We start from the raw sequence: 9,783 nt of genomic DNA, 5'->3' as shown, positions 1-9,783 counted from the left end.
CCCACTCCCCCTCACTCCTCCACACACCCCACTCCCCCACACACCCACTCCCCCACACACCCACTTCCCACTCCCCCCCACACCCCCACACACCCCCACTTCCCCACACACCCCCACTTCCCCACATACCCCCACTTCCCCACCCCCCCACACACCCCCACTCCCCCACACACACCCACTCCCCCGCACACCACCGTACTGACCCCCATTCCACACCCTCTTCCGCCCCGCCACACACAGACACCCACCCGCACACACACACAGACACACACAGACACACAGAGCACATATCTTCTAACTCAACCACACTGATATAGAAACCCACTCACCCCTACACACAGACACACACACAGACACACACACAGAGACACACACACAGACACAGACACGGACACAGACACACACACACACACACACACACACACACACACAGAGCGTTCATCTGTTATCAGAACGTACTCTCCCCACCCCAGCTCTCACAAACGGACAAACGGGCTGCTTGAAAAAGTGGATAGCCATAGGTCTGTAGCAGTGTGTGTGTGTGTGTGTGTGTGTGTGTGTGTGTGTGTGTGTGTGTGTGTGTGTGTGTGTGTGTGCGTGCTTGCTTGCTTGCTTGCTTGCTTGTTTATGCGTGTGTTGTGTGTGTGTGTGTGTGTGTGTGTGTGTGTGCGTGTGTATGTGTCTGTGTGCGTGTGTCACAGTATACACGCACGCACAAGAAAGTCGGTGAATTTGTGTAATATAAAAGCCTACCAGCGGAAGATATAGCGGTTTGAGTGCCGGGACAAAATGTGAATGGATGTGTTGGGGCCTTTGAACAGTGGAGACAAGAGGTTTCTGGCCTGTGCTATATGTGTTTCTGAAGTGTGGGTAAGTGTGTGGATTTGTCTTGTGTGTGTGTGTGTGTGTGTGTGTGTGTGTGTGTGTGTGTGTGAGAGAGAGAGAGAGAGAGAGAGAGGGAGCAGTCTATATACGTGTGCGTGCGTGTCTACGTGTGTGTGTGTGTGTGTGTGTGTGTGTGTGTGTGTGTGTGTGCATGTATGCGTGCGCGTGAGCGCGCGCACGGTGTGCTTGTTTGCCTGCGTGTGTCGGCATGTCAGTCCGTAAAAGCTTGATTGGAATCTGTTGCGCATTTCAGTGTTATATATATATAGTTCAAGAATGTGTGGGCCTCTACTTTCCTCTGAGTCAGTCTGTTCTTGTTCAACACTGACGAATGTAAGTGTGAGTCCAGTTTTCGTTGTGTGCACTGGGTTGACTTTATCTTATCTCAGTTATCTTATCTTATTTTGCTTTCTTTCATAACGATTCATGGTTTACCGTATTTCAGTTTTGAGTGAATTCAAGCTTTTTTCTTTCTTGAAATGTTTCAACAACAACAACAACAACAACAACAGTTCTAAAATAAAACCCTTCTTTGTAGAATTAAGTAGCAGAAGAGATATAAAGATGTAACTTCAGTTTAATGAAAAAAAAAAAAAAACCCAACAAAAAACAACAACAGACGCATCCTGGTGGTACAATGGAATTAAAACCTACGTTCAGATTTTTATTTTCTTTTTTACCTTTTTGCTATTTGATGTGGTAACGTGTACTCAGATTGCTAAGCGTTCAGATTTTTTTTTTACAGTACAGTGCCGTTTGACATAAGTGTGAACATGGCTACAAAGCGAGTGTATTTGATAGATGAGAGACGGGTTGATTCTGCATCCTGCGACTGAGAGAAGTCGGAAATCATGATTGATATCGAACAGAGACCATGTAGATGTACGAGAAAGTTTTTTTGTTTTTTTTAATAATTTTTTTTTATACAAGTTGATGAAAAAAAAAAAACCCAACTGATTAATGATCGTGTGTGTGTGTGTGTATGTGTGTGTGTGTGTGTGTTTTATGTGTGTATGTGTGTGTGTGTGTGCGCGCGCGCGCGCGCACGTGTGTGTGTGTGTGTTTTATGTTGTTTTTTTTGTGTGTGTGTGTGTGTGTGCATGTCAGAATGTGTGTGTGTGTGTGTGTGTGCATGTCAGGATGTGTGTGTGTGTGTGTGTGTGTGTGTGTGTGTGTGTGCTGAGGGGAGGGGAGAGGCGGGAGGAACAACTGAGATGAAACGTGTAGGAGTGATTGATTGATCGATCGATTGCTGACGTCGTGGTGATGATCGTGATACTCTCGCCGCTTCCTAAGGGGAGGAGGGGGGGGGGGGGGGGCATGAGGGCGCGGGGTGGGGGGTGGGGGGTGGGGAACCTATCTCTGCTGTGAGAGACAGGCTCCCTTTGCCGTGTGTGTGTGTGTGTGTGTGTGTGTGTGTGTGTGTGTGTGTGTGTGTGGCATGTGCCCACATTCGTCAGGTTAGATTCTATGATTCTGATTCTGACTACAGGACCAGCAGCTATATTGAACATGTTTTCTTATATCACGCCACTCCACCAATACTCTTTTCCAACTGATGAGCACTTTTGGTGTGGCACCAGTTTGTTGAAGGCAATAACCCAGCTTGGCAGAAATTACCCGTAAATTCTTATTCCAAACAAAGGAACAACAGTGTGAACCAGTTTTCAAAAATGCTTTTTAATTTTGTGAGAAAAAAAATCGATTAATAGCAGCACACACAATTTACGCCTGCATAACTTACATATTGGCATGACTATTGATCCATCGAATGTGTGTGTGAGTGTGTTTTATTTATTTATTTATTCATTTATTTTTTTTACAATGATACTGATACAGGAAAGCCTTGAGTTGGACCACCGAATATATATATACAAGTAGGATTGAGTTGAAACTTTCGAATCTGAGTAAAAGGAAACATGTCCACTGCAAACACCCATGGACAAACAGTTGAGGACAGACCCGACATTTCATTATCAAGTTTTGGAGTGGTATGTATATACATTTATTTTTCTTCTTCTTCTTGAAATGGCAGACTCGAAGGTGGCAGACCACTCGAACAAGACGCTATCATAGCTTTTCACTCAGTCAGCGGAGAGGTTATCTGTGTCAGTGTTTGGAGAGCAGTTTTGCTTTTGGAGTGCGGGCTACAGGTAGGATATCTCAACGGTCTCTACGGGACAAAGTGGTGTGTGTGTGTGTGTGTGTGTGTGTGTTTTTTTCTCAATCGTGTGGCAGTTGTGTTTAGCGCGGATCTTGACTTGTATCAAGAGAAGGCAGATGTTATTAGAACTGCACAAGTGTTGAGGTCTTAGCGACAGGTATTTGGGTGTGTGTGTGTGTGTGTGTTTGGGTGTGACAGGTGAGTGGGGTTGTTGTTGTTGTTATTGTCGTTCTTCTGATTGTTGTTATCTGGGATCGATTTGTAGGATTCGATTAGGGTTTTTTTTTCTCTCTCGTCTTTATATATATATATATATATATATTTTTTTTTTCTTTTTTAAGGGGTGAGTGGGTTTGTATATCAGTGTGGTTGAGTTTGAAGATATGTGCTCTCTCTGTGTGTGTGTGTGTGTGTGTGTGTGTGTGTGTGTGTGTGTGTGTGAATGAATGAATGCCTGTGTGTGTGTGTGTGTGTGTGTGTGTGTGTGTGTGTGTGTGTGTGTGTGTGTGTGTGTGTGTTCGTCTTCAGTTTAACGTCTTTCCACTTGAAGTGATATTAGTGTGTGTGTGTGTGTGTGTGTGTGTGTGTGAAAGAATGAATGCCTCTGTCTGTGTGTGTGTGTGTGTGTGTGTGTAGGATGCTCGCGCCCGCATGTGTGTGTGTGTGTGTGTGTGCGTGTGTGTGTGTATAGGATGCTCGTGTGTGTGTGTGTGTGTGTGTGTGTGTGTGTGTGTGTGTGTGTGTGTGTGTGTGTGTGTGTGTGTGTGTGAATGCCTCTGTGTGTGTGTGTGTGTGTGTGTGTGTGTGTGTGTGTGTGTGTAGGATGCTCGCGCCCGCATGTGTGTGTGTGTGTGTGTGTGTGTGTGTGTGTGTGTGTGTGTGTGTGTGTGTGTGTGTGTGTGTGTGTGTGTGTGTGTGTGTGTGTGTGTGTGTGTGTGCACGAAGACAGAAAAGTTGATAACTTTAGAATCCGTGTACAGGTAGCTAAACACACCCACACCCACACACAAACACACACACACACACACACACACACACACACACACACACACACACACACACACACACACACACACACACACACACACATAGGCAAACCGATTTTACTTCTTGTAATCATCTAATTCCGAAACAATTTATTATTCGAATCTGAAAAGCCTCAGAAATTAATTAAAAAAAAAAAAAAAAAAAAAAAAAAAGAAAGAAAGAAAACCCACAAAGCATTCCATTGAACAATAAATCGATCAGCTCCAAACTACCTCATTGCTACAAACCTTACAAACAGGCAAGCATGTACGTGTGTTACCGCGCGCCAAGAATCATTGGAACGACCACTGAAGTTGTCGACATGATTCATACCTCACAGGGTTCGTAAAAAGTGAAGCAACCGCCACTTGAGCGGGAAGCAGCTCTGTGGTGTGTGTAGCCAATGTGATAAGTATCATTCTGGTGTCTGTAGCCAATGTGATAAGTATCATTCTGGTGTGTGTAGCCAATGTGATAAGTATCATTCTGGTGTGTGTAGCCAATGTGATAAGTACCATTCTGGTGTGTGTAGCCAATGTGATAAGTATCATTCTGGTGTCTGTAGCCAATGTGATAAGTACCATTCTGGTGTGTGTAGCCAATGTGATAAGTATCATTCTGGTGTGTGTAGCCAATGTGATAAGTACCATCCTGGTGTGTGTAGCCAATGTGATAAGTATCATTCTGGTGTGTGTAGCCAATGTGATAAGTATCATTCTGGTGTCTGTAGCCAATGTGATAAGTACCATCCTGGTGTGTGTAGCCAATGTGATAAGTATCATTCTGGTGTGTGTAGCCAATGTGATAAGTACCATTCTGGTGTGTGTAGCCAATGTGATAAGTATCATTCTGGTGTGTGTAGCCAATGTGATAAGTATCATTCTGGTGTGTGTAGCCAATGTGATAAGTATCATTCTGGTGTGTGTAGCCAATGTGATAAGTACCATCCTGGTGTGTGTAGCCAATGTGATAAGTATCATTCTGGTGTGTGTAGCCAATGTGATAAGTACCATTCTGGTGCGTGTAGCCAATGTGATAAGTATCATTCTGGTGCGTGTAGCCAATGTGATAGGTACCATTCAGGTGTGTGTAGCCAATGTGATAAGTACCATCCTGGTGTGTGTAGCAAGTGTGATAAGTATCATTCTGGTGTGTGTAGCCAATGTGATAAGTACCATTCTGGTGTGTGTAGTCAATGTGATACGTATCATTCTGGTGTGTGTAGCCAATGTGATAAGTATCATTCTGGTGTGTAGCCAGTGTGATAAGTACCATTCTGGTGTGTGTAGCCAATGTAATAAGTACCATTCTGGTGTCTGTAGCCAATGTGATAAGTACCATTCTGGTGTGTGTAGCCAATGTGATAAGTACCATTCTGGTGTGTGTAGCCAATGTGATAAGTACCATTCTGGTGTGTGTAGCCAATGTGATAAGTATCATTCTGGTGTCTGTAGCCAATGTGATAAGTACCATTCTGGTGTGTGTAGCCAATGTGATAAGTACCATTCATGACCACAAGTGACAGGCGCAAATAGCCGAATGGTTAAAGCGTTAGACTTTCAATCTGAAGGTCCTGGGTTCGAATCTCGGTAACCGGTGCCTGGTGGGTAAAGGGTTGGAGATTTTTCCAATCTCCCAGGTCAACATAATGTGTGCGGACCTGCTTAGTGCCTGAAACCCCCTTCGTGTGTATACGCACGCACGCACGCACACCGAAGAAGATCAAATACGCACGCAAAAGATCAAATTACTCACGTTAAAGATCCTGTAATCCACGTCAGCGTTCGGTGGGTTATGGAAACAAGAATATACCCAGCGGGCATGCACACTCTACGAAAATGGAGTATGGCTGCCTACATGGTAATAGCCCACTCGTGTAAATGCGAGTGAACGTGGGAGTTGCAGCCCAAGCACGAAGAAGAAGAAGAAGAAGAAGAAGAAGACGAAGAAGAAGAAGAAGACGTGGAAGATAACCAGAGGTGTTATCTTGCACGTGCCATTATTATTATTATTATTATTATTATTATTATTAGGTAAAGTCCAATTTTAGCATCCTAAATTATTTCACCGTATTTTACCGGTAATTTTTGTGCATAGTGTATGAAACGTTACTTATTATCATCAGTAGATGTTGTAACCCGTTTTCAAAGGATTTCGACTCTGATTCTGTACGTTATTTTCCGGCCTCAATTCTGATGCTAATTCAGTCACTATATTATAAACTAACGTGCCGCCATCTTGCTTTTCGTCCCCAGGCCGTTTTTGGTCCCGGCGCAAAACATGAACATGTAACCAATAGGGAGCAATGATTTAGAATGCTAAAATAGGACGTTACCGAATTACTGCATAGTCTTTTGCTGAAACGACGAGGTCCTTTTTTAAATTTTTATTTTTTAATTTTTTTTAACGCATTTTTGAACCTGTTCGTATTTGCCACTGTGCCTGTTTCAGTTTCAGTTTCAGTCGCTCAAGGAGGCGTCACTGCGTTCGGACAAATCCATATGCGCTACACCACATCTGCCAAGCAGATGCCTGACCAGCAGCGTAACCCCACGCACTTAGTCAGGCCTTGAGAGAGAGAGAGAAAAAAGAAAGAAAAGAAAGAGAAGACAAATACATAAAAAAAGAACTACTACCACTACTACTACTAATATGCATAAGGCGCAAAAAATTGATGAAGTCATCTATAAGCGTAAAAAAAAAATAAAAAAAAGAAAGAAAGAAAGAAAGAAAAAAAAAAAGAAAGAAAGAAAGAAAGAAAGAAAGAAAGAAAGAAAGAAAAAAAAGAAAGAAAGAAAAAAAAGAAAAAAAGAAAGAAAGAAAGAAAGAAAAAAAGAAAGAAAGAAAGAAAGAAAGAAAGAAAGAAAGAAAAAGAAATAAAAAAGAAAGAAAGAAAGAAAATAAAATTAAACAATAAAAAAAAAATTAAAAAAAAAAAAATTTCAGTGAAATCTTATTCAGTGTCGGACTGACCTGCTGTTTATGACACGGTGGTCTTTAACTTTTTGTGACCGCTATACGCATGATGACAACGTTGTCACGAACCCGTGTGATAAGAGACGATAAGTGAATACGAAAATAGAAGAAGAAGAAGACGACGACGAAGAAGAAGAAAGGGGAATTAATTTGACAGCCGGGTTGGTGTTGTTATCAAAGTCGGTGTATGTGTGCCAACTAATCGAGGGGAGATTATTATTGTTATTATTACCATTTTGTGTGTGTGTGTGTGTGTGTGTGTGTGTGTGTGTGTGTGTGTGTGTGTGTGTGTGTGTGTGTGTGTGTGTGTAAGTGTCTATGGGGAATTAATTTGACAGCCGGGTTGGTTTTGTTATCAAAGTCGGTGTATGTGTGCCAACTAATCGAGGGGAGATTATTATTGTTATTATTATTATTATTATTTTGTGTGTGTGTGTGTGTGTGTGTGTGTGTGTGTGTGTGTGTGTGTGTGTGTGTGTGTAGTCACATTTTGGTGCGTGTATGTAACATTAATGCAATGTTTTATGTTAACAAAAGCATTTTTGTAAAGCACCTAGAGTAGATTTCTGGATAGTGTGCTATATAAGTATCCATTATTATTATCATTATTATGTTTCAAGGTTGCCAGCGTTGATAAGCTTTTTTGGTTTTTTTATGCAGTTTGTCTTCGTTGAGACGGTATAGTAAGCTACTGCTGTGTTTATTGTATTCTTTTTCTTAATCACAATAATCTTTCTTTTTCAATTAGCGTTCTGGGTGCGGCGTTTTATTTCCTATCTCTCTCTCTCTCTCTCTTCTCTCTCTCTCTCTCTCTCTCTCTCTCACACACACACACACACACACACACACACACACACACACACACACGTATATATATATATATATATATATATATATATATATATATATATATATATATATATATATATATATATAAAGAAATTAAAAGCACCAAAGCATAATTATGTAAAATGTTCTTCCACACTCTACGATACACACATACACGCACACACTGAGGAGAGAGAGAGAGAGAGAGAGAGAGAGAGAGAGGGGGGCGGGGGTGGGGGTGGGGGTAGGTTGAGGGTTGCTTATTCTTCTACGCAGGCTTCCTATTCTTTTCATTCGCAAAATATAATTATGATAACGATAACAGCAAAAGGGACAACAACAACAATAATAACAACCGATTTTATTTGAAACCGACACGTACCTGCTTTTCCTTGACATTCTCTCCCTTCATTCATTTTTTTTCTCTTTGTAATAAATGTTAATGTTCCATACATACCTTGGACGTTCTCTTTAGGCCTGGCCAGTTCCTTGGGTTGATACGAAGGTTATGCACCTGCTTACGACCCCCCCCCCCCCCCCCCTCCCGAGAAAAACAAAACAAAACAAAAAACAAACAGACAAAAAAACCACACACCCAAAAACAGAACCCCCCAACCCCCTCCCCAAATATTGTGAAACACACATGGATAAGTCTCCACGCTTTGACACCCCCTTGAAACTGAAACTTTCATTTTTGTTTTGTTTTTGTTTTGTTTGTTTTTGTTTTTCAGGTTCCAAGCCAGTCAAGACAGGTAGTCAACGCAACGAGGAGGTAACCCGGGGATACCATTCACTCCACACCCACCCTCCCTCCATCCCTCCCTCCCTCCACTTAAGCTGCCAAGTCTCATTCTTAGGAAGAAAAAAAAAATCCACAGAAATGTAGGCTTGAAAGAATAAGCGCGACTTAACCAGCCTACAAGCTGAAGTTTGATCGGAGCGACCGGACACCAGACAAACCATAGACACTGTACTGATTGACCTAGACAGCTAGCACGCACACTCGAACCGTGCTTCTGAGGTGGCACACTTTCATAGGCGGTACATGTCATTTTTTTCACTCTGGACCTATATGCATACGTATATACATACAACCTCGACAACTACCACAGCTGAACGAAACAGTTGTAGTTACATCTTGAAGAACTTATTTTTACCCAAACACTTTCAAATCACCACAGCTGAACCAAAACAGTTGTTGTAAATACATCTTGAAAACTTGTTTTTACTGAAAGACACTTTCAAATCACCACAGCTGAACCAAAACAGTTGTTGTAAATACATCTTGAAAACTTGTTTTTACTGAAAGACACTTTCAAATCACCACAGCTGAACCAAAACAGTTGTTGTGAATACATCTTGAAAACTTGTTTTTACTGAAAGACACTTTCAAATCACCACAGCTGAACCAAACAGTTGTTGTAAATACATCTTGAAAACTTGTTTTTACTGAAGGACACTTTCAAATCACCACAGCTGAACCAAACAGTTGTTGTAAATACATCTTGAAAACTTGTTTTTACTGAAAGACACTTTCAAATCAAACAGTTGTTGTAAATACATCTTGAAAACTTGTTTTTACTGAAAGACACTTTCAAATCACCACAGCTGAACCAAAACAGTTGTTGTAAATACATCTTGAAAACTTGTTTTTACTGAAAGACACTTTCAAATCACCACAGCTGAACCAAAACAGTTGTTGTAAATACATCTTGAAAACTTGTTTTTACTGAAAGACACTTTCAAATCACCACAGCTGAACCAAAACAGTTGTTGTGAATACATCTTGAAAACTTGTTTTTACTGAAAGACACTTTCAAATCAAACAGTTGTTGTAAATACATCTTGAAAACTTGTTTTTACTGAAAGACACTTTCAAATCACCACAGCTGAACCAAAACAGT

The 9,783-nt window shown here is 41.4% G+C and overlaps 1 protein-coding gene across 3 annotated transcripts in view; it reads left to right on the top strand.

The window, feature by feature from the left end:
- The first annotated feature begins 757 nt into the window (after positions 1 to 757).
- LOC143295155 (regulator of G-protein signaling 22-like) overlaps positions 758 to 9,783 on the top strand; it is a 147,579-nt gene continuing 138,553 nt past the window's right edge. For all 3 annotated transcript variants that reach the window (XM_076606729.1, XM_076606728.1, XM_076606727.1), the window contains exons 1-2: positions 758 to 870; positions 8,611 to 8,651. The gene's annotated coding sequence lies outside the window, so the exon portion shown is untranslated. The remainder of the gene's footprint in view (positions 871 to 8,610; positions 8,652 to 9,783) is intronic.

This window comes from Babylonia areolata, chromosome 20 (genome assembly GCF_041734735.1).
Source record: "Babylonia areolata isolate BAREFJ2019XMU chromosome 20, ASM4173473v1, whole genome shotgun sequence".
NCBI lineage: Eukaryota > Metazoa > Mollusca > Gastropoda > Neogastropoda > Buccinidae > Babylonia > Babylonia areolata.
The sequence above is the reverse complement of the archived record's forward strand: the minus strand, read 5'-3'. Positions and strand labels throughout refer to the sequence as shown.